Source organism: Gavialis gangeticus, unplaced genomic scaffold, assembly GCF_001723915.1.
Source record: "Gavialis gangeticus isolate Ggan-Ray unplaced genomic scaffold, GavGan_comp1, whole genome shotgun sequence".
NCBI lineage: Eukaryota > Metazoa > Chordata > Crocodylia > Gavialidae > Gavialis > Gavialis gangeticus.
Window position 1 is genome coordinate 195804791 of NW_017728992.1, and position 26444 is coordinate 195831234.

The following is a 26444-nucleotide window of genomic DNA, read 5'->3' on the forward strand; positions in this document are numbered from 1 at the left end:
TACAAGGCAGGGTGTAAGGGCGAGGTAGAGGTGAGGTGGAGCCTCGTAGAAGACCACCAGACAGACGTCCTGCCGTCAAGAGACTCCCAGTGGTCGGTCCCCCACTGAAGTAAGATTCAAAGGCATGGCAGGTGAGATTGGGGAAAACTACACCGGAGGGAAACACCTACTCGACAGAACATCTGGGACGGACAGGCGAATACCAGCGAACATCTGGGCCAGAGCGGCACATGGCTGGATGTTTGAGGACAGACGGACACAGCCTGCAGCAAGGCAGCAGCCCTGGACTTCAGAAGGATGGATTTCAATGAGGTAAGGAGACTAGTCAGGGAGGCTCTGAGGTCCCGGATGGGAGGGGAGTTGGAAATCCAAGAAGAGTGGTCGTTCCTTAAGCCCAAAGCGTGACAATCCTCCAAGCCCAAAGCGTGACAATGCCCATAAGATCAAAGGGGGCAAGAGTGCTCAAAAGCCCCCATGGCTCACCAAAAGCATCCACAAATGCCTCAAAGCCAAAAAGGAGGTGTACACCCAGTGGAAGGAAGGAGCCATCACCAAGGAGGATTATACTTCCATTGCTCGAGACTGTATGGGGGCTGTTAGGAAGGCTAAGGCAGAGATGGAACTGGCACTAGCGACCCGGATCAAAGATAACATGAAGTCCTTTTTTAAATACATAGGGGGTAAAAAGAAGGCTCCAGGTAACGTGAGGCCTCTGCAGGACACACTAGGAAATCTGGTGGTAGCACCAGATGACAAAGCTAATTTCTTTAACAGATTCTTTGCTTCTATTTTTCTGAGCAGAGACTGGGACATCCCCTCCACTGGGATTCTGGATGGACCCAGGGGAGACACACCCAGGCCCAGGGTCTGTGAGGACCTAGTCAGGGAACTTCTGGAGGGAGCAGACGTGTTCAAATTAGCAGGTTCTGATGATCTCCACCCCAGAGTGCTGAGAGAATTGGCAGAGGTCATTGTGGGACCTGTGGCACAGCTTTATGAGCACTCGTGCTCTGGCGAGGTGCCGGAGGACTGGAAAAGGGCCAATATGGCCCCCATTTTCAAAAAGGGAAGGAAAAAGGACCCAGGAAACTATAGGACCATTAGTCTTACCTCAGTCCTGGGGAAGCTCTTTGAGAAAATTATCCAGGAACACATCTGCGAGGGATCAGCAGGGGAGATTATGTTTAGGGGCAATCAACATGGGTTCATTAGAGGCAGGTCCTGTCAGACCAACCCGGTGGCCTTCTACGACCAGGTCCCAAAATCCTTAGATGCATGTGTTGCAGTGGACGTAGTCTTTCTAGACTTTTGGAAGGCCTTCGACACTGTCTTTCACCCCATCCTCATTAAAAAAATAGTTTCAGGCATTTTACTGTTTACTGGCTCTCATCCTAGATCTTTGTACCTATTACTTGTCTATACATAACATCCATCTTTTTTTTATTCTATTGTAAATTGCATACCCTCACTTAATTATGTTTACAGTAACCTAGCTTTGTAAAGTGCTAACAGCACTGATCAAAATGAAAGGCACTTTATAAATTGCTGTAACTAGTTTTAGCATAATTTGTAAGCTATTCAGAGAACACCACCTTTGCAACTACTCCTTAATTTATGTTTGTGCAATCACTAATTGGTGTCTCCCTAGGGATTTTTCAAAAGCAGCTGGGTGACCATATGGATAGAGCTACTTGTTTATAAATCCAATTTATTATAGATTATTATATCTACCTGGGGAAGATAAACCTTGACTGGATTTTGGTAAGGAAAATGGGCAGGGTCTTGTATCTGACCAAGGGACCAAACAAAAATCAAGCACTGTACAGAGCCACTTTAAAAATATGTAATAGTATATACATGCATACATTTTCAATTTAGTAGCTGCAGCTCACCTGACCAGTTCACATGAATACTTCTTCTTTTTTAGAAGCCATGAAAACTAAACCCAGTTATAGATGGAGAAAATACTAAATAATTAGACCCACTGTGGGTAAAGGAAATACAACTGTTAGATGTGAGGCAGAAGTCATAATTTCAATTAAGAAAAAAAAAATCCTCTCTCCTCTTACATGAGGGAACTTCCTCCTTATGTTAAGGGCTACAAGCTGCAATTCTGGACAGCATTTCTACCTTTTGATCCATTGGGTCCTTTACATTTTACAAATAATTTGATACTAAAGGGCACAGGCAGAAGTGCAGCTCCTTGCTGAAATTGAGAACCCTTTGTAGGAAGCATTCTGAGTTACAACCATCCCCTGGACCAAACACAAGTTCACTGTTGGTTCTAGTGGGGAGGGAAATCTAGCTGTTGGCTGGGAGCCTGCAGCTCATTTCCCCTAACAATGACCCCTCCTTCCTGTGAGCCCAATCAGTTTTCAGAATGGGAGGGGGGAAAGAAAGCAGAGGGAGCTTGTTTTCAGGGTTCCCCAGCTGACCCTGGAGAGTGGGGTGGTTGAATTGGAGCCCCTGCACTTTAGCAGGCTCCAATACACCAGCCACACCCTCCAGCAGGGTCTGAAAAAACCCCAGACCCCATTTCCTCCTCTCCCTTTCCCCCCTCCAATTCTGAAAACAGTGACAGCACAGACACAAGTAACAGAAGATACTTTGTTTTGAAACTTCTTCATTTGAACACTCATGACAGATTTTCACCCCATCCTCCATTTGTGAAGCTGTCTACAGCTGTGCACTTATAGTCATGGCTATAGACTGGACTGCTTTCTGTGGCCAGATCAGGAGAAAATTGTCACTTCTGTCTGCACTCAAAGAGTAGCATACACACATATCTAAGCCAACTTATAATAAGACAACTTAACTAATTTGACTTAACTAAATCAATTTAAGTTAGCGTACACATATGCAGCACCTTGGCATGGTGGCAGTCATCTTCTGAGCCCTCCCCTACAGTAGTCACCAGCTGGGGTCACTGTAGGCTGTGGCCAGGGATGCCAGACCACCCCAGACCTGACTCTGTCAATCAAGGAAGCCCAATCCCTCCTCCCCCAGCCTCTTAAAAGGCAGATCTCAGGCCAGCTGGAGCCAGCTGCAGAAGTCAAGAGTCTGCTGTCAGCCTGAACCTCTCTGTTAATGCAGCACCTTTCTTGCCTGCTATAGAGATGTCTCTGCTCTGCAGAACCCTCTGTGTGGCCTCTCTGACATCCCTTCTTGCCTGCCCAGCACTCTGGGATCACTTGGTGGCTGCTGCTCGCTCCCCCAGACCCAATCATCAGGCTGCCTCAGCCATCCTACAGGCCTTCCTGGAATGCTATGCTGAGTCTTGCAGGTGCCTGAATGATCTGCATTGCCTCCAAGACTGACAGAGGGGCCACGTGCACAGGAAGACCAAGAGTTGGTTCCAATGCCAGTTCCAGGGCTTATTCCAGAGCCTGGACCTGGGGGACAACACCTAGAGCCCTCTCTGGGTCCTACTTCTTGTGACCATAGATGATAAGGAGCATGATGCCCAGCATCTTTGCCAGGAGTATGAGGCCCTGATGAAGCTCATTGAAGGGGGCATGCTATAGTATAGCTGGCCCTCATTACTGTGCTCCATCACCTCTGTGCCCACCCAGCCAGCACAGAATGGTGGCACCACACCACCTGCAGCACCTGGGACAGCCAGCTGTGGAGGGAGATCTTCCACCTGTCCCAAGCCACCTTCCATCATGTGGTCGAGCAGAAGACTCCAAACATACTGTGCCACAACACCATCATGCAGCATGCCCTCACCCTCAAGCAGCACATGGGCATCACCCTGACCAGGCTGGTCACCCCCAAGATTCTGTGCTGTTGCCCACCACTTTGTAGTATGGAAGGCCACCACTGGGGAGGTGACTAGGGATGTCTGCACAGCCATCTGGGAGGTCCTTTGCCACCAGATCACCTGCCTAGACAACCCCATCCCCACAGCTGAGGTTGGCTTCTGTGCCCTGGGCTTCCCCAGTGTGCAGGTGCCCTTGATGGGATCCACATTCTTGTGGTGTGCACCCCTGAGAGAGGCCAGGAGTACCAAGAGGAAGGAGGTCTACTCCATTGTCCTGCAGGTTGTTGTGGACCACCAGGGCACAACAACTTGCAGCAAAGGGCACAGACATGACCCTAAGTGGATGCATTTTTGTTCTTTCTGCAACCCTCCCCTGCAGCCCCACTGTTCCCATAATTATGGGGGGAACTCTTTATTCCCACCTTTTCTCCCTCCAAGCACAACACATTACCCTCCCAGATAAAGAACCAATTTTTAATAAAAAAGAATTTATGTAATCTGAAGGAACTATGTAAAATGGGGGGAAAGACTTTTTACAAGTTTCATCCTCATGCTCGGGGGTGGATGGTCTGGTCAGATGGTTGCTTCTTCCCGGGTGATATGGAGAAGGACCCCCCCAGCACTCCTGGCCAGTTCCCCATCATTTGCTGGCCCCTGCTCCTCCTGCTCTGGTGCACACAGTTGCCCCAAGGAAGTGCCCATGGTGAACTCACTCTCCACTGCAGCATCAGGGCTGAAGATGTTGCAGAGCCGCTCATGATAAAGGGCCTTTTTCTTACAAGAGTTCCAGAACTATAGGCGCTATCACAGAGGCAGGCATTCATACTCCAAAGGGCCTTCATTTTAGTCAGGACCTGTTGTCAGGCCCAGTCATACCCCTGGACGCACATGTCCCCACCCCATGATAGCCTTGTTTGGGGTTTGGGGGAAACTGCACCTCAAGCTGCTGACAGGCAAAACTTGTGACATAGATGACATAGATGACCCTGTGTGTTAAGATGCAGTGGGCTGAAAACTGCAGGGATGGTGGCCCCTGGTGAGGCCACGAAGCCTGCCAGCTGTCTAGGAGATCAGTGCAGGGGTTTGGGGGGAACTGCCCTCAAGCTGTGGACAAGCAAAACTCGTGACATGGGTGACACTGTGCGTGTTAAGGCGCAGCAGATGAAAGCTGCAAGGATGGTAGCCCGTGCTGTGGCCACGATGCCTGCCAGCTGTTGAGGAGATAGGTGCAGGGGAGTCCTGGGGCCCTGCAGCTAGCTCTAGCTGTTGACAGGCAAAACTCGTGACATGGGTGCTTGTGCAAGTGACTGTGTCTGCTTGGGGCAGTCAATTGTCCATATTTATTCTTTCCTCTCCTTAGTGTGGGGTTTTGTAGGTGTTAATTGTTACTAATTAACTGGCTACATTAGCTAGCAACTGTGTATTGAGCTGATGTCCATGCTGCAACGGGAGCTCCACATCTGCACCTGCTCAGCTTTATCCTCTCGCCTGGTGAAGTGGATTGGTGCCAATCCACGGTGGGGGCAATATCCAGAGGCTGGGAGCAGAGCGGTGAAATGGGAGAGAAGGACAATGGAGGAACAGGAGGAAAAGGCCGAAGAGCAGAACGAGCGGAATGAAGGCGGGGAAGACTGGGTAAGCCTGTGTTTGGACTACGAATATGCGGTGGCACCCTCACCACAAGAGTAAAAGGGAGGGTGGAAGAGGCAAGGCACTGGGAAGCTAATCAAGAAAAACCTCAGAAGTGGCACTGGCAGCGGATACCCCTGAACTGTTTGCTGCGGGGGGGGGGGTTCTCTCTTTTCTTTTTTCTTCTCTCTCCTCTCTCCTGCACTCATCGCTGACTCCCCTTGTTAGCTAAGGAGTCCAAATCAGGGCCAGGCATCCCCTCATAAAGAGAAGGGGAATGGACACTCAGGGGATCCCCATGGCTGGATCAGAAGCAGACAAAAAACCCAAGCTGGGAGCACTGTGCCTTGCCCAACTAATCAGCCCAGCTAGGATTCCCCTCCTCATTAAGCGGGGCATGCCGTCAATTAAGCCAGCCTGGCTCTGATACAAAGCCTCTGAGAGCAGTTCAGAATGGAGAAAGTGGGTCACTGAAGACCCTTGGAAGTAGGGTAACGGACTCCAAGGGCAGGAACCCAACCCTGACGTTGCCCAGAAGATAAGCAGGATGAAAGTCATCAGAATCCAGTGAACTCAAAAGAAATAAAGTGAACAAAAGTAAAGAGACTGGCTTATGCGGGTTTTTCCCGTGCATCCATCTTTGGGATTCCGGGCACTGGGGCAGCCCTGACAATTAATCTGCATGTGGGATGGGTAGTCAACACCTCCTTTTTTGTGAAACCTCTTCTAAATCATCAAAGTCATGGCAAGTGGGGAAAAAAAAGGGCACCAGACCCCACCCAGATCAACCATAAGGGATGCAGCTATCCTAAGGGGCCAGTGAATGTCAACCAGATGTAGGGGTACATGTCTATACCCGGTGACTACCTGACAGTAACACATAGACATGACATGAGTTTTACTTTCAATAATTTGGGTTGCAGTTCCCCCTGAATCCCTGCATCGATCTTCTTGACACGTGGTAGGCTTCATGCTCTCAGCAGAGGCTACTACTACAGCAAATTTAATCAAAATCAGACAAAAAACAACAAAGTTATAGATATTTCATTGATTTCCCATTATACCATATGGCCAGATCTCCAAAGTGGCTCTGAAGCTTTTCCAAAGCGCTTCAGAAGCTCGAAACCACTTCAGAAAGCCTAACAAAGCCAGTGCTTTGATCCAGACATGCTACTTTGGATCTGAAGCACAGTCCAAAGCCTTGCACAGCCCTAGTAAACATGCCTGTTCTAGAGGCCCTCCATGAGGAGGCATCATATGTGATCCTTGGCCCAGATGTTGAGGACCACATTCATCTCCTTGCACTTCCGGTTCAGGCCCTGGTGGGTCAGACTGGAAGGATCTTTATGGGAAGCTGGGTCATCAGAGCAGGATGTAGCACTGGAGCCCTACAAGACTAACCCAATGTGGTGGACTTCTTGGAAAAGAGCAGGAGATCAGTAGCAGGTGGGCCTCACAGGGCTACCCCTAGACAGGCATCAGGTGGCCACGGGGACAAGCAGCTGAGAGTTGCCCCCACCTCCCTCCTAAGGTCTCCCCCCTACCAGCCCCAGAAACCTTGAGTTCCCCCCTTCATCCTTCACCGCTGGCTGCCATTTACTCAGGGCAGGGACTGACTTACCTGGGGCTGGCAGCAGCTGGCCTTCATGCCTGTGTGTGCCTTTAAGAGCCTGAGCACATGGCAGGCATGTGGCTCTAGGAAGTGCACGTGGTGGAATAAGGAAGTGATTGTCCCAGAGGTTCATGGGGTATGGGAGCGCTGGAACAAGTTAAGCCAACTTAAGTTAAATCAACTTAGTGTACACATGTACTTTAAGTTGATTTAGAGTTGTTTTAACTAATGCGGCTCAAGATAATACACCTTAGAGGTGTATTATCTTGTGCCACATTTAATTAGACTCTGATCCACATATGTGTGTATACTTTGACAGATAAGTCAACTTTAAAAAGTTAAGTTGACTTAACTGTCATAAAGTGTCATGTGTGTACATACCCAAAGTTATTCAAGGTCCTTACTCTGATAGGTGATTTCCATGGCAAGCTTCCAGAAAAATCATACCCAGCAGTAAGTACGTAGGCAGATAATGGCCATCCCAGCACTGGCTTTGCACAACTCTGTGAGGAGCCCACACCACAGCCTCTTGTAAGAGCTGCTTAAAAGAGTAAAGTGTACAGAGAGTAAAGAGCACAGCTGCCCTTGAATTGATAATAACCCCTGTGCACCATACAACTCCTTAAAGATTATTTATGCTATTTACTGAAATAATCTGCCTGGGGGGACTCCTGCCAGGAATAATACAAGTACCTAGTAATGCACATATCAATGTATCTGTTCAGGGCAACTGAACATCAAACAAGTATTTAGTTCTAAATATTTAAGACCCAACAGAGAATTGTGTTTCTCCATTTACAACAATCTTTTCCATTTCAGTAGTCAATAATACAACTTATTAATGTAGCTGTTCAAAACAGGGTATATAGCTTCTTCTAAGAGAATTGTACAATCTAAGATCCTGATCCTGAAATCTCACCTCGTTAAGCAGATCCTTATAGCCACATAAAACCCCATTGACATTTATAAGGTTCTACACAATCACAGCAATTCACTCATAGGAACCAGATGGTGGGACCACCTGGTGACTACCTGTAATGAAGGTGACTCCCACATACCTGTGCGGCAAACTCAACCATCCCTATTCTGAGCTTATTCACCCACCAGACTTATAAGCCATTCCAGAATGATGTTTTAAATTTTAGCAACTACAAGTATGTTATGTGTTAAAACCTCATTGAACTAAATACAGTTGCACCAGTGCAGTGCTGGGGGAAACTGGGACTGTATTTATTTTCCACTCTAATACAGGCATTAGAAAAGGCAAAGTTAAAACAAATAACTTTAATATAAGTCATAAAAAGGTAACATCTGGAATATGATAGTCCAAATTCTAAGTTTATTAATGCCTCACATAATTCTTCTATCTTAGCGAGGTTGCATAAGGTTTAAGTGCATAGGGAGTTTGACTGAGTGGGTGTGTCCGGACGAGCATGGACATTTGTTTCCCTGGGGACAAGTAGGAGCTGCTGAAATGCCTGTGCTATGTGTGCTCTGGTGCACAGCAGGTTACCCTGGGTAGGGTAGGGGTGGCTGGGGCCAGCAACTGTGCTGGCCCCAGCAGCCTTACCTGGGATTCTTGGGGCCTCCCACGGCTGCAGCCATGGTAGGAAGCCTGGCTTGCAGCCAGAGTATGGCTCCATCTGGCCAGGCTCCAGTTTTGGGTGGCACCCGCTACTGCCACGTGCACCACTCCATTTTTTGGTGTTGGTTTGTTTGACCCTGGGATCTTCTGGGGCTAAAAAAACCCCATGTGCTGCCTGTAGCAGCCCGGGGGATGCCTGCATGTGTGATGTGTGGTGTCGCAGATGTGTCTGCGGTTCCACATACTGCACATCTGTGCTCATCTAGATGCAGCCAGTAAGGTGAAGGTGCAGTACAAATGTTACTGTGTGTAGAAAGAAGTGGATATGAATTGAGTAAAAGGGAGAGAGTCATAAAATGATGAAACAAAACAAAATAAAACCTTTTCTATATATTCCTTCACTTATTTCCTTTCTATTGATAAAATTCCAAATGTTTGTACTAAATACCTCTAGTCATATTATATTTTTAAACTAAATTTATTTATCTTGAAAGGTGCTTGTTTAACATTCCTGAAGTCCACAGCTTATCCAGAGACCAGGAAAACCCAGGCAGAGACAAAGCAGAGTGTTTCATGCCTCTACTTTGAACATGAAGAAATGACCTTTAAGGTGTAAGACACAAATCCTTCCCCATGCTAAGTCAGTCTCTGTCTTGTTTGCTGACACTTACCATACAGGAAGACAATTATGGCCAACCATTGTGATGGCATTTTGTAGATGGGCTCTCATTTCTCACATGGACAATGTTAGAACACTTGACTAAATGTGAAAGCCTCAGTATCCTATCACTTGCCTTTAATGTTATTCAGTTTCTCAAAACACAAATATGATCAATACCACAGACCCCTTTACTGCATGAACTTAAGTATTTAACAGATGATGTATAAACTTCTAGGTAAAATTAGCATAAAAAGTTTGTCTTGTTCCTTTAATATTTCACACCTTAAAGAGCATTCCTACCCCATAACCTCTCCTTTCACTGAATGCTGAGAAATTTGAAAAATCTGTATATACCACCTCCTTCTCATGTCAGCTACACCACACGTCATCCCCTCTGAATGACTCATGTTCTATATTAGATCTTCCAACTTTTGTAAATAATAAAAAGGAAAGATTCCAAGTCTAGTTGTGGAAGGACTATTTCAGCACCTTGAAAAATGTACATTAATAGGTCTTAAGAAATGGTCTTGAATATTAGTGTTAATTCAAAATATAAATGAATTACAACTTTTATAGTCTTATTGTTGAAAACTGACTATGGCTGGTAAAATATTGTACTATTTAGTTCTTGTTCTGAGGATCTTACAATCTAAAGCTCCACACCTGTAAACATTTATGTACACATTGAACTCATTGCACTGGGAGTAGACCCACTAAAGTTAATGCACCCCTCACAGTGCATAGAATTAAGCACGTTTGTCCTTGCAGAAGGTCTCATTCAGACACAAGTAGTCTGACTGTCAAAAACAGGATCTTTAACCATGGTGATTCATCAACTGCAAGGGTTAAATTCATCACCAATTTGGGATCAAAAACAAAATTATATACAAAACAAACATTGTCAAAGGAGGTTCCAAAGAAGATGAAGCTAGATTGTTCTCAGTGGTGGCAGATGACAGAACAATGATCAATGGTCTCAAGTTGCAGTAAGGGAAGTTTAGATTAGATATTAGGAAAAACTCTCTCACTAGGAGGGTGGTGAAGCACTGGAATGGGTTACCTAGAGAGGTGGTAAAATCTCCATTCTTGGAGGTTTTTAAGACCTGGCTCATCAAAGCCCTGGCTGGAATGCTGTAGTTAGGGATAGCCCTGCTTTAAGCAGGGGATTGGACCAGATTCCCTCCTGTGGTTCTCTCCAACAATCATTTTCTATGATTCAATTTGATTTTTTTTTCTTTGAGAAGACTGAATATGAGACTTAATGGTAGATTATCTGTTAAGGATCATATCCAACACAGTCAGGTTCCTGAAATTACAAGGTGGGCATCAGTGGTATAACTTGGGTGGGGTGACCAGGGCAGCCACCCCAGGTGCTGACTTCCTAGGAAAAGGGCAGAAAAAAATAGCTGCTGTCATAGCTGCACAATTGTGTCAGTGGCAGTGGTGACAACTAGAAGACCCCGTTGCTCCTGTTTGTAGCAGCAGCACTGGGTGCTTGGCCATGCTCTTACACCACTAGTGACCATTAGTCAAATCAAGTCACTCCCACGGCTACTGCAACTATTGAAACACCTTTGATGCTGTCCATCATTGGTGATTCTTCAGACAAGTGACCTGGTGGTGCCCATCTCCTCTCCAGGTGTGGATGGCCACTGGCTCATAGGGAGCTCATCTGCCCTTTGAGAGGTCTTGGTTTTAGTCCTGCTGGGTGTCCACGCAACCTCCTCACCTAGGCTAGCCCAAGTAGGGGCACCCAATTAGTCACTGACAATGCGACCATGGATCAAGCTGTACTGGTTTACATGGTACCAGATAGCAGACCAAGAGAGGCCTGACCTGACAGGAAGTGGCTGTTAGAAGACCCCCATATTTCCCATTGAGGTCATCAAGCTTACAGTGATGTCACTGAAAGTGGAATTTGTCTCACACATGTCCACAATAAATTAGAACTTCTGGATTTTCTTACCTGTAATGCACCATGGAAAAATGTGAGGAAGTTGTAGACAATATTTATGAAAAGCAAGTAGGACTCAATTTATGAACTTCTTTTTGTATTCTGACTTACTAGGAGAGGAGTTTGTTTCCTCTCTAGGACAGAGAAATGAGAGAGAGGTGTTGATCACATAGGAACCTCTGGGTCAGCATGAACTCTCAAGAACTGTCACCATGTTGAATGCTGTTACCTTGGAGATGCAACCGAAGACCAAGGACCAGACATTAAGTTTTAATAACTAGCAGCAAAAGAGAACAAAACATGTCAAAACAGCATGAAAAGAGCTCAGTACAACGAACTGAAGTGCCAAGCCTGTGATAAGAACTCTGCTGTTTAGCACACGAAAGGGAGTGGTGACTGCGCCTGCATGTAAGCTTCACCTTTCCAATCTAAAAAACAGCCTCTGGAACACAAAATTCTGGTTTGCTGATTAAAATTTTTTTCTCTTAAAAAGTGTCATTTGGTGAATGACAGCAGGTGAATGCACCTGCTGGTTGAATAGCTCCCAGAAAACAGTTTCTAACTGCAGTTTCAAGATCTCCTGGACAGTCTGAAAGAATTCATAGTGAGGAGCAATGATGCTGAACCAGGATCCAATTTCTCTTTGAGCAGAGAAGCTGTGGGACTCCTTCATGGAAAAAAAATGGAGACTTAAGGTCTTAAATCTAAAGGGATAAGCTACCCAGGAAACTATATGAACATCAGCAGCAAACTTGCCCTGTGAGGGGTCTGGGCCATGTATTTTAGGTTGAAGTGACCTGGGAAACTTGTTATAATTTGCTGCTTTTGTATAAGAAGCAGTCAGTGAGGAAAGCCATCACACTGATAAAGAATGACAAGGCATTTGGAGCTGATGGAATCCCCACTGAAATCTTCAAAGAGAGGAAAGAGGATCTCACATCACAGCTCTGTACCCTCATCTAAAGGATATGGAATGATGAGAAAATACCAGATGACCTTATGGATACCGTGATCATGACAATCTTCAAGAAAGGAGATAAGTCCAACTGTAGAAGTTACAGAAGGATTACCTTGCTGTCCACCACAGGAAAGATCATTGTGAGAATCCTCCTGACCTGTCTCCTTCCACTTGCTGAAGAGCTCCTCTGGAATCTCAGTGTGGGTTTAGGGCATCAAGAGTCATAACTGACATGATCGTCACTGCTCACCAGCTGCAAGAAAAATGCTGGGAACAACAAACTCTTTACGTGGCATTTTTTGACCTCACTAAAGACTTTGACTCTGTTAACCGAGAAGCACCATGGAAGTTCCTTCTGAGGTATGGATGCCCACTGAACTTTGTCACTATTCTTCACCGGCTCCTTAACAGTATGCAAATGGTGGCTTGTAACAGGTCGCCCTCTCCAGCACCATCTTACCTGTTAATCCGCACCTTACGTGGGGTCCCCTTGGAGTCTTCTTTGGAGTTCTTATGTCCCTCCCTCTACTCGCCTGCCACATCTTGATGGAAATTATGGTTGATGTTCTTGTGAGTGGGAGACTGCCTATTGTATTTTGTATGTTGGGATCTTTTGCCTACACTGGCCTGACCCCTGTCTTTCTCTAGCTAGGCCTCCCCGTCCAAAACCCACCAAACAGGGTTTGACTCCGAGGCTCTAGCCTTTTCTGGTATCGGGCCTCGTTACAATTTGGCCCCCTGGTCCTCCTCAGGCTCTCCGCAGCCCTGTCTCACAGTGTGCCTTCACTGGTGTTTGGGCTCTCCGTAGCCCTGTCTCGCACACACCTCACTGGCGCTTGGGCTTTCCACAGCCCTGTCTCACACTGCACCTCACTGGCACCTGGGCTCTCCGCAGCCCTGTTTTGCACTGCGCCTTCACTGGCGCTTGGGCTCTCCACAGCCCTGTCTCGCTCTGTGCCTGGGCTCTCTGCGGCCCTGTCTCACACTGCGCCTCACTGGCGCCTGGGTTGGTGCACCCCAAATGCTGCGCCCTCTCTGGTGCCAGGTCCCTACATTGCTGTGGATCCCCTATGAGGCCTCCTCCATCCCCTAATAGCCTCACCCAAGCCACCGGTATTAGTCAATAATCAAAAAAAAAGGAAAAAATAATAACTGCCACCAACCAATATGATCAAGCAAAGCAGCAGGTCAACTTATATTCGCAGGGTTTGTGCTTCAGCTCCCTACCATCAGCTACAGTTCTTGCTGTGGTGCAACTGCTGTCTCTCCACAGCTTCCGTAGTTCCCGCCTTTGGACCGCTCACCCAGCTTCTCTGTGGAGCTCTCAGAGGCACTTCTTCCCCTTTGGCTGCTGTCCCCCTTACTGCCACTCTACCCAGGGTTTTTATAGTCCTCCCCCTTCCAGTCAACTAACTAGCTGGCCAGGTTCCGCATTTAACACTTTTCTTACCAGCACTCCGTGCCCAGAAAGTTCTGGCCTTAAAGGGGCAGACCTGCTTTCTGGTGACAGGGCTAGGGTTCCCTGTTACATGGCTCTCACTAATAGATCTATCACAGAGCCCTTTGAGGTTAAGATAGGAGTTAAGCAGGGCTGCGTCATCTCTCCAACACTCTTCTCAATATTCCTGACCATGATGCAATATATACATGAGAGCAGGGGGGCTGGACCCGATGATCTCACAAGGTCCCTTCTAGCCGTAAACTTCTGTGAATCTGACCACCAATAACCTTCCAGTTGGAGTGGAGCTAAATTACCAAATGGATGGTAAGCTGTTTAATCTCAGCCAATTCCAAACCAAAACCAAGACCATTCCAACCTCAATCATCAAGCTTCAGTACATTGATGAGGCTGTAGTGTGTGCTGTCTTGGAAGCAGACCTTGGGGTGATTGTCAACATTTTTACTGAGGCTTACTAGAAAATGGAACTTTCGCTTAACATTCAGATGACTCAGGTCCTCCATCAACAAGAAGCTCTTAATAAGCAGTCCCCAGCTCTGGTAATTCAGATTCGCAGTCAGACTCTGGAGAATGTTGAATATTTCCCCTACTTTGGAAGCCATCTCTTGCAGAAGGCTGACATCAACAAAGAAATTCAACATCACCTCAAATGTGCAAGTGCAGCCTTTGGACACCTGAGGAAACAGGTGTTTGAAGATTGTAACATTAGATCTGAAAAAAAGCTCATGGTTTATCAGTTGTGATCCCCACCTGACTGTATGGAGCTGAGACATAGACAACATACAGGGGACACCTTAAGTCACTGGAGAAGTACCATCAGTATTGCCTGTGGAAGATACTTCAAATCCAGTGGGTAGACAGAAACACCAACATTAGCTATGTCTTAGAAGCAAATGCCACAGGCAACAAGGTGATACTCATCCAACACCAACTTTGCTGGACCTGCGACATCATCTGGATGTCTGATTCCATATTATTGAAGCAATTTTTATTCTCCCAGCTGTTAAAGCATATGTTTAAAAGGAGGGCAGAGAAAACACTTCAAGGATGTCCTCAAGGCCAACTTGAAAACATGGAACATCAATATCAACTCATGGGAGACTATCACCCAGGTCTGCTCCAAATGAAGGGAGAGTCTATTGCAAGGATCTCAGTACGTTGAAACATTATGCCAACAATAGAAGATGGAAAATCAGGAATGGCAGACACTGTGTGTTGTGGGCCAAACTAAGAAAACCTAGAGCCACCCACCACATGTGGAAACATATACCTGAGTTGCAACAGAGTCTGTCAATCCTGGGTAGGCCTTATCAGACACCTTCAGATCCACAGCTAAGACAATCATTCTCAACTGTGAGGGATTGCCGATAATAAGCCTTCGAAAGATGAGATCTTACAACTGTTTGGGTTTTCAGAGCATAATGAGCTTAAGGGGAATGCTACATTAAACCAATAAACAGACAAACAAACAAAAAGTTTAACAAAATGTTCCCTCCTCACAGGTCTACAGGCCATTGCCAAACAGGGCTTATAATATTAAAGAAAAAACTTTTATCAAATGATTGACATAAAGCTATTCAGCCCAGTTCTGTCTCTTGTCCCCACCCCCCCAAAGAGAGAGAAAGAGAGAGGAAAAAACAGGAGAAGCCCACGTCCAAAACTATGATTCAAAACACTTGCACTGGCACCTACCTAAGCCTGGAAGCTCGGAAAGCATTCTAGTCACCTTCATATTCAGTCTCAAAGTTCTTTAGGTGTGGACGATGTCTGGCTGCAGCTCATGCCCAGAACTGCCCCAATCTGGGTATAAAGATGTTTTGCTCCCACCTATGTACCCTGGTGATCCAGAAACTAGCAGAGGGGCCTAAGTCTTCAGTTGGACTCAATTCACTAGTCACACCCCGAGTCCAAATAATACACACATAAAACAATCATAACTGCCACTGCAGTTAAGTCCTTGCCTTCAAACGTGTCTGTTGTCATTGTATCTCCTACTATAAAATAACCTTGTGGTTAGAATGCTTATACTGGGAATGGGAGACCTGATCTCAGACCTCTTCAGCTTTAAGGGATTCAAGCTCAGCCATTGAATAATAATAATAAAAAACACCAGAAATAATCCGGCCTGTGAAATGGAGGGAATAATACTTATGGCTTATGTAAAGTACTCCCATAACCCTAGAACACAGATGTTGTGCATGTATTTCCATCATCAACTTAAAGTAAGGTATTATCACCATCAATTTAAAAGCCTAGATTTACCAAAAAAAACCCTCTGTAATATAGATATAGTAGTAGCTGAGTCCATAAGTGTACACAATGTAATCAGATATTAAATGTGTGTCTTGCTTACATGTTTTCTTTTGTGGTCAGCCGTATTGGTCTGGGGCTATATGATAGGCAGGCTTTTGGTTTTATTGAGTTGATATCTTTTATTAGGGGGTCATGATTGAACACAAGATGAATATGAGCCTTCAATGTGATGCTGCGGCTAGTAAAGTGAGCAAAATGCTGGCTTGTATCCATATATGCTTCTCAAGCAAATCCTAGGATGGCATTCTCCCATTGCACTTGGCCTCGGTGAGGCCGCAGCTGGAATACTGTGTCCAGTTTTGGGCTCCACAATTCAAAAAGGATGTAGAGAAACTTGAGAGATTCCAGAGAAGAGCCACCTGCATGATCAGAGGTCAGGAAAACAGACCTTACGACGACAGGCTGAGAGTCATGGGGGTCTTTATCCTGGAAAAGCGCAGGCTCAGGGGTGATCTGATGGCCACCTATAAGTTTATCAGGGGTGTCCACCAGGATCTGGGGGAACGTTTGTTCCCTCCAAGGGACAACAAGGTCTAACGGTTATAAACTTCTGCAAGACCATTTCAGGCTGGACATAAGGAAGAATTTCTTTACTGTCCGAGACCCCAAGGTCTGGAATAGCCTGCCATCAGAGGTGGTTCAAGCACCTACTTTGAACGCCTTCAAGAGAAAATTGGATGTTTATCTTGCTGAGATCCTATGACCCCAGCTGACTTCCTGCCCCTGGGGCAGAGGGCTGGACTTGATGATCTTCCGAGGTCCCTTTCAGCCCTAATGTCTATGAAATCTATGAAATCTATGAAATTAGACCAACATGGAGGTGGGTTGATGTCTTGTTTTTATGGTACCCATCATATTTCAGTAATTGTTCTTTCAGATTATGAATCATTTTTGTCAATATCTAACTCATGTATTGTGATAATGCATAGATATCTCAGACAGGGTAAGACAGAGTAGGTATCAAAAAATCCACAATAATATATCCAAATAGAAGTTAGTAATTTAGAGCTACTGATATTTATGAATGAGCACTTTCCACCTACCTAAGCGTTATCAGGTGGGAATAGTAAACAAATATTCATGGTTGTTTTGTCTGGCAACAGATTCATGATCCTGGAGTAATACAGGTTAGCTACATCACCTTAACTTTGACCATAAATTAAGCAGATTACATTTGGAGCCGTTTTGTTGCAATTGTATTATTACAGGATCATACAGATGTAAAGGCTGCATTCTCACAACTTGTATCAGTATCCTTTGATGTCAGTATAATTTTTCCATCTATCTATGCCCCCACCCCAACCCACAGTTTGAAGAAAAAGATTTTGTTCATCAGTATTAGCTCAGTTTAACTACAGATTGATTTTTTTTCCAAAAATTTTATCCTACAGAAATATTTCTGCCAAAATTCCTTTTTCTTTCCATTATACAGGATCAAATCATATGCAACTGATCTACCTTTCAGAATATTTGGATGAACCCTAAGAGGTTTTGGGCATCTGTAATTCACTTAGACTTCAGTGCAAGTTACAGAAAATAAACATGTTTCAGATGTGATCTAGAATTTGTATCTCTATCTCCTGAAACAGCTATGCTTTTAATATCTTTTCTGATAGGTTTCCAATCATGATCTTGACCGTACAACACTGAAGTTAGTGGGAGTTGTGCCTCTTGTCACAACTGCAGTACATCTGGGCTAAACCCAAGGTAACATGAGTAAATAGTTATTTTTTAACAGTGAATATTCTGTCATCCAATTTAAAAAAAAATATTTTCTCACATACAACCTGTCCCTGAATATAACAAGTGACCTGTTTTTGAGTAGCAGCGGCTAGGGAGCTAAGCTGGTTTCTGAGCCTGCTGCCAGCCCTGCACACCAGATGGGGCTTTTGAGCCCTGGGTGCCAGTCTGATATGGCATGAGTCTGGGTCCATGGCCCAGGCCTTTGTGCTGGCCTGATCCAGCACACTGAGCTGTGTCATTGGGGTGGGGAGAGGACTGGGGACCCCTCTCAAAGCTGCACTAATTAAAGCATCTCCCCCCCACCCCTCCCAGTCTCCCAGAGCACGTATATAAATGCCTTAAGGTGCCACCCTGCCTGCATTTTGCCTGACTTTAACACAGTTAACTATTCATTTTATAAATATTAGTTATTGAAGCACAGGAACTTCCTTGTGAAAAAAATAAGTAGCATTATACTAGCTTCATAGCAGGGGACAATGAGACATTGAGTTATACACAGATAAGCAGCTACATTCACAGTTCTGAAGGTTCAGTCCTGTTTCTTGTCCAAATTCTCATTATGAGTCACAGACAGATTTGGGAGTAGACCTTGTTAGACTTCTGCTCTAATTATAGGACAACATGTTTGCTAATAATTTAGTAAATACTTCTAGAAAGAATCAATTACTATATTTATGTATTTACCGAAAGACAACTTGTGTAAATATGAAGCTGTGTTTTCATTTACTGTACATGTTTTGATCAGGCATCAATAAATATTAAAATGTGTTATTAGGATTAATATTTGAAAGTAGATATACAGCATAAGCTATTAATTGAATTGTATTTTTGGACTTTATTTATTTGTGCAGCTTGATTATCTTATATGGGGTTCTGGGAGAGATTCATGTGCATGAGATCAACCACTTTGGATTGCATTGCTGGCAAGCATTAAAAGAAGAAAACATGAGTACAATCTTTGAAAAAAACCCTGCAAAATGTAATATGTTGGCACCTGTTCTCTTGATAAATCTAATCTTTAAGACATCTCACCATGAGGTGACAATTAAGTTGCACCACTGTCCAGCTCATGGCAAGTTCAAAGCTCTCTATTTATTGTACTTTTTGAAGTACTTTGATCTTGAAAGAACTTCATCACTTATGAATGAACCAGTCATTAATGGTCTCTTATGCATCTCCAGAGAGCTATCAGAGTTCTCGTTAATCACTGAACCTAAACAACTAAAGGAATTCTCCTGTTCCAAAGCCATATATTTTCAGCTCTGGTTTTTTATCTGTTTCTACAGACCTGGTGTCTTAAACAGTCAGAAAGGTGCAAGAATGAATGAATATGAGGCACAAGTCATTCAAAGACTGCTTCAGTTACTGCCGATGACACCTATAAAAAAAGATGCATTGAACTTCATATTTCTGATTATCTGTCAGGCATCTGCACATCAAAACCAGCCTGTAAAACTTTTCTGGGAAAGATTAGGAGAAAGTAGATTTATTGCAAAGCCCTTTCTGTTCAAAACCTATATGCTTGTTTTTTATAAATACTCCAACAATCCATTCCTCTGTTCATCCTAAATAAATCCGTTTAGGCCAGAGGGAAGCTTGTAACCATATGAGTTTGCAAAGGTTTCGATGTAAAACAAATATATTTGGGCAATTAACGAATCTCATTGAGAAGAAAAGCTGATTGCATTCCCTTGCCTCTTCCTTTACAACTTTCTGGAGAAGAATCTGATACTGGGTTGTCTTCTCTCTCTAAACACCTACCCATCTCATCTGTTCTTCTTGATCTACAATGGCATGTAGAAGCCCCTTATGTATTGGAATAATGAGATTATTCTGCTGTTTTCAGTCCTACCAGTTTCCTTTATTTTAGCTAGCATAATGTAGGTTGCTTTGTACCAGTCTTCTGACCCAATTTCCTTCCCTTCTCCTAACTTGAAAGATTTTATGAAGGGTGGTAACTATACAATCACCATCCTCTTTTATGACCGTAGACAACATAACTCCCCCTTTCCTCCCCCCTCACTTTTATTACATTTACAGTCTTTGCCAGCCAAGGTACTTTTATGACTGTGAAAATGATTGCCTCACTCTTGATAAAGTCTGGACTATCCCTTGGTGCTTCATATAACTTGTCACAATATTCTTAATAGCAGTTCTTTGTGTATTCCTGAGTGAGTGGTGCTTCCTATCTACTCCCTTGATGATGTTTTAAGAAGGGAGTGAGCATTTCTGACATTGGTAAAGAAAAAACAGAACAAAAACAAACCAAAAAACCTTTCTTTGTAACCTCACCTGCACAGTGCTGTGTGCTTATTCTTCCACGCTTCTGCTTTGGTTTCTTTGCTTGCCTTAACTCACTGACTTTCACCTTTGGAGACAATAAAAAATATGCCATTTTTCTGTACAGTAAACTGAATAATTTAAAATAGCACATTCTCTTCTTGCTACGATACTTCTGAATGAACTTACTGTGTATGTTATAATAAGGTATATTTCCCCAACACATTTTAATGCAATCGGAAACTGGTCACATTTACCATAAAGAATCTCACACTAAGGGAAGACTTATTGGGCAACTTAGGTTGCTACAAAGTATCAGCATTTTGATCACCTCTGCTTCACTGGCTCCTCTACATTTCTTGTCCTCAGCACAGTACATTCTTTCTTATTGTGTTGAACTGGGTGACCTAAAGAGAATACAAGTCCACACTACAGTGTAGATTTGGCTTTTCCTTCAGAGATCTTAATGGAGAAAGAAGTTACTGAAGATATTGTTAGAGCTCATATCGCTGAATCATCAAACTATTTTGCAGTGGTAATTGAGACAGCATATAAATACTGCATAGGGATCTCTTTGGGCTCTATTCTTAACAACAGTTCTTAACTGCATAGGACTGTTATGTTTCATTAAAGCGTTTTTTTCTTGTACAGGTTAATCTCTCAAAATACAAGTGGAAAATACAGCAACAAAATAAGGCCATATTTTTACTACTCAATAAACCTTTCTTTACTTGTCTTCAAATAAATGATTCCCAGAGGTATCCCTCTCAGGCCTTCTGAAGAAGGGAAGAAAAATGAATTTAAAAATACCATGGCTTGCTCAAATACATGAATAGCTTGCATTAGCAATGAACAAACAATAAATCAAATGATGTCCTGTTTTATACTTTGTGTGACCTCATCGATTTGAGCAGAATGCAAATCAAATCAGATTTTGATGCAGTATAACTTCAGAAATACAAACACTTTCTACTGCCTATTTTTCATTTTTCTCTAATGCACTTAATCTATAGTTAAAAGGGATTGAGTAACCAACTCAAAGTAGCAAATGGGGGAGGCAAGTAGGATGGAGGAAAAGAACACATCTGAAGCAAGAGGGAAGGGAGGTGGGATGTGTTAAAAAAACAGCCAGACCCATCACTTTGATGCCAGAACAGCACACAAAATTGTTTGCGTGTCCATCCTGTTACCATATCTTTTGTTTCATCTGTTTTTCATCTGTGAATTTTTAAGATCCATGTTTATGGCTTCCTATATTCTGTTTTGTGTGTTACTGTAATATAAACAACACTGATACCATATACACCTTTCAAACACGCACACGCTTATACATAGTCAAAGAAACGCCAAACCACAGTAAATCAGATTCCACTAAGATATGAACCTGATCAGTTTTTAGACAGGAGGTCTAATAGGAAACCCCAAACTATGGCAGTATGTCTGCTCACAAGTTCAAATTCTGCAAGCTGTTCCATCCTGGCAGAGCCCTACACTCAGCATCATTGACTTCACTGGAGCTCTATGAAGGCACAAGGCACCCACAGAGAACAGCTTCCTGGATCAGGGCCTAAGACACCATCAAAACCATGCTTTAATATTAATCTATGGCAGAGGCCAACAACCTTTCACTAATACAGCTCTGTGCTCCTTGGATGGGAGGTGACAGATGACAGAGGCAGTGGGCTAGCTAAAATCTCTTCATGGACTAGAGCTAGCCTGTAGGCCATAGGATGCTCTAAGAGTTGCTCTAATTAAAACACTGCAGTGTCTCATGTATCAGCCTCCCTGTGCTTCAAAATGGTGGTGGGAGCGCTTGAACTAAAGCTCATTTGACAAGCTTCAGTTCAAGTACTCCTGCTGCCATTTTTAAGTGCAGGGACACTGATATATGAGATGAAGGAGGCTGCTGGAGCATGGTAATTACCCTGCTCCAGCCGACTCAATTAATCGAGTCTAATCTGATGCTCTGTAATTATAGCACATTGGAGCAGCCTTAACACTCAAGTACAGGCACCCAGAGAATAACAGTGGGGTGCCTCTTGGAAGTGCATCAGCTGCAGTATACTGCTCTAATTCCAATCCCAGTAATTAGATAGAATTATAGTTTACCTAACTAAATTCCGTGTGAAATTTCAATAGGATACTTTCTTTCCTCACTTCTTACCTTAAAATTGCTGAGTGTTTGCTGTTAAGCAACTGTTGCTTTTGCCCCAGAAGTGGTTGCATTTTCTTCATGAGTCTAACATTTCTGCTACATAAAGGATTGTTTGTTGAGTTCATAAAATGCTTTGGGATCTTTGGGGATGAAAGGCATACTATAAATCTAAGTTATTACTATTAAGAGAACACTGAATGAGTTGTCCTTGCCTAGAGGCAACTCCAATATGTGGTCTGGTTTTTTATCTATAAATCATAGAAACTTACATTACTGGTTCGCTTTGCTGTATATGAAACAGTTGCTTGCATGACATCCTCTGCATCACCGAATGCTTCCCCATGGTTTCTGAAAGGAAAAATCACACAATATATAGTCTGCCTCTTGTGAGAACATTTGAAGTCCCAGGAACAGGAAGAAGTGTTTGAGTATACTTCTGCTTTCCTGACATCTTTTACTGACTTGTTCTGTATCCTCTATACTTCTGTTAGAAAGTTAATACAGTTGTGCAGTGAATATACCCATTCTTCCTTCACCATCTAGTTTAATTAGAAAAAAGAAAAACTTTTATGCCTTAACTCCCATTTCAGGCTTAGATTTAAATATTTCACTTAGGTCTTCTCATAGGATTAATCAGCCCATTATCAATTCACTCACAGCAAGTACAAGCTTATTTCTTCTAACAGTTCTGGTGGAAGCTCTAATCTTGCATTATCCTTTCATGTAAATTGGTCCATAGACTTTAGTGCAATTCATTGTGAGAGTGGGAGGATGCAAGTTTGGATCTGAAAACATGATTTTAGAATGACTGGTACACGTTACTGCCCTCTAATATATATTTTTTCAGCATTAAACATATATAACACTATTTTGTCTTTATAGATAGCAACCATTCTTCTTGGACAGGTGTCAAAGGGCCTTATTAATATTAATTCTCACAGATTTAACAAGTGTTATGACCATCTTGCAGATAAGTAAATTGCATCTTAGAAAGCCTATGTGGCTTGTCCACAGATATACAGTAAAACAAATTTAGCCAAGCCAGAAGTCCAAAATCGCCTTTTCCTTTTCAATCATTAGAATATTTTCCCTTTCATAGCACCATCTCCTCTGAATTACCTACACAGTGTTTGGTTGTACAGATCAGACATAATCCTATCCTGGAGTGGTGTAACTTCGAGCCACATAACAAGTACTTTAAGCCACTTAAAGGTGTTAACGTGGGGACAATCCAGGGGTTAAGAGCTCTAGGAGCTGCCTAAAAGTAATGTGTAAAAAGACCCTAATGCTATTGTACATTTACAATGGAATAAGAACTTAAAGAATAAGTCCCTGGTGACTGTGAAGACACCTTTTAGGCTAGTGCAGTGCAGTATTATTTTATTTATCTAAGAGTGCTTGATTTAATTATGTATGAACTAATCGGGTATATATTATAGCACAGATGTCATTTATTAAATCACATACTTGAACAAACAGTCTCTACAGCCTACTTCACAGAATTAAAGAGGTGCTGGAATTAAGGAAAGTATCATGATGGTTCAGAGTACTTATCCTATTCAAGTGAATGAAGCAAAAGCTGTGTTATCTAGCACTTCATCAACTGGAAAACTCCACTAACCGGTATCCGGGGGACGTGACAAAAGCAAAACCGGAAGTCCCACTTCTGGTTTCGCCGCCATGAGCCAAGTTCTTCTTCACTTCTTTGGCCCACGGCCTAGGGAAAAGCAGCCTATGTGGGGCCACCCTCCCTGTCCTCCAGCACACTGATGCCAGGGAGTGCACTGGATGGTGCACGTTTGCATAACCGGCATATTTGATTAACTGGAATCCCCCATTCCCAGGGGATGCCGGATAACAGAGCTTTTTCTGTATACTGAAAGGGTTCCCACATTTCTTCAGAGTATGCACCTCACCTCAGAGGCTCTTTCATAATCCTCCTTTCAGAATCTTATAATATCTCTGTGGCACTAACAGCAAACACTAACATAGACAATGTAAAAGACTTATTCATGTATCTTTATTGTCTGTAACATAATACAAGCACTTCTTTTTTGTAAGAAGTCAAGCGTGCTGTCTCTTCATCCTTTTTATATTCTGTGCCTGTTTGTCCTGCTCCCCTACTCTCCTTTATCTCCCCTAGATATATGTCTCTGCCCCGACACCTTTTTCCTCTAGTCCTCTACTTGCTTTTTTAACTTGCCCTCTTTTTCTGTATGTTTCCATTTCATTTGGGGGGGGGTTTTCTCACTAGGACACACACTGCCCATCAACCAGAATCTCCTGTGTAGGTAATTCAAATCTCCTGCTCCCCCATTCTCCTTTTTCTCCCCTAGATATATGTCTCTGCCCCCGATCTCTTTTTCCTCCTCTAGTCCTCTACTTGCTTTTTTAACTTGCCCTCTTTTTCTGTATGTTTCCATTTCATTTGGGGGGTTTTTCTCACTAGGACACACACTGCCCATCAACCAGAATCTCCTTTCCCCACTACTCCTCCAGACATGCTGTTGGGCTACCTTGTCCCTTTTCACAGTGGACATTCTTCCCTTCAAGTATTTGACAATTCTGGGACCTAGAAGCAAAAGGGCTATTCTTACATAGTAGCTAATCCTAGCTGAGACAACTTGCCTGCCTTTTTCTATTTAGATACTTTTAGAGCTCTCCAAGCTCTCCTTTGCAATGAAGATAGAAACAGATAGAAGCAAACGGAAGCACTCTAGATCCAGTACTGTGTCCAGTCACCCCCTTAAAAACCACCAGCAAGTGCTCACAGACTACCAGTGGGCCACAGGTTAGTGTGGGAATTGATCACCAAATAAAATCCTTCAGTGTTAAAGTGGTAACTATTAACTAGTTGTGTATACTTAGTATGTGGTTTCAGTTAAATATTACCTAAATTAATGTATGCATCTATTCTGAACTGAATTCCATTGTGTTTGCCAGAATCAAATATAAACACCCCAGTGACTATACATAGTAAAAAATGATGAGCAATGGTATCAGGCATGCCTATACTGTGCTCCAGAGGACCACCAAGTAGCGCTCCTGTCCCACTCACTCACATTCTATGCAAGCCCAATCGTGGAAATTAACCAAGTTTGCAGATATGGAGTGGTTGTGAGCATGTGCACTACTCTAAAGCAGCTCCATTCCCTTGTTTCTAAATTTGGCATGTGAGTGGTGAGGTGGGTGTGCTTCTCAGTAGCACTTCTGGAAGCAGCATGGAAGCAGGATAAACATACATTTTGTATCGCAACATATATTTGCAACCCTGGTCTGGAATGAATTAGATAAAGAAATAAAAATGGCTTAAGGGTAATATACTATGACATTTCTATATAACTATTTATAATAAGAAAAGGGGGAAGCATCTAAATAGCCTTATAGACAAGACTAGGCGGCTGTGCAGCATAGACTAGATAAATCCTTGTTCTACCTAAGCTTCTCATTTTTAAAACTGCTGTGCTGAAGTTATTGGCTCAGCAGTAGGACTGTGAAAAGCTTTGGCAGCCGATTTGATTCAGAGGAGATTCAGTCTGATTCAGCGACCAAATCTCTGAATCCTAATTGAATCAGAAGACCTATTAAAAGGTCTGAATCGATTTGGAAGGCAGACATGAAGGAAACAGAAACTGAGAAGAGGGAGGGGGAGTAGTGGTGGAAAGACTGCTCTGATATTGACATCTGTAGTTGGTCAGTGACTGTGCTTTTTCCCTGAGTCCCCTTCCAATCACAGTGCTCTGGGGAAGGACATAGAACAACATATAAGGCTGTGTCTGAAGTAATCTGTGCCTTTTGTGAGCTGTCTGTCTTGGACCAGCAGCATCTGAAAGGCTTTGGCTTGCTATCTAGTCTCTTGGTAGTTAGTCTCTCTCTTATTCTGTGTTTTTCCTGGCAGCGTGCACTGCAGGAAAACACAGCATATATTACAAACAAGTGCACATTTTGCAGCACATCAAGCATCATGAAGTGTGCTGGAAAGGCAGGTGTCAGGTTTTCAGGCAGTAGAGAGAGAGGGGCCAGAGGGAGAGCTGCAAGTTCCACTCACCTGCCCTCCCCGGCCCAAACATAGACGCACCCTCTTTCCTGGCAATGTTGAGTCTTCTGCTGCTAGTGGGAACAAGGAGGCGGGAGCAGTGTCTGCACCTGCACCACCTTCACTAACATCAGAAATAACAACCAGCACCAGCATGACAGTCTCCACCCCAATTTCAGTTCCCAGCATCAGCCTTCCAGTGCCAGAAGAAAAGCTGGATCTGGACGCAGCAGAGCTGAGTGCCATAGCAAAGGAAATTCTGGGGAAGGAGTGGGAATCTGTGTTTCTGCTCCACA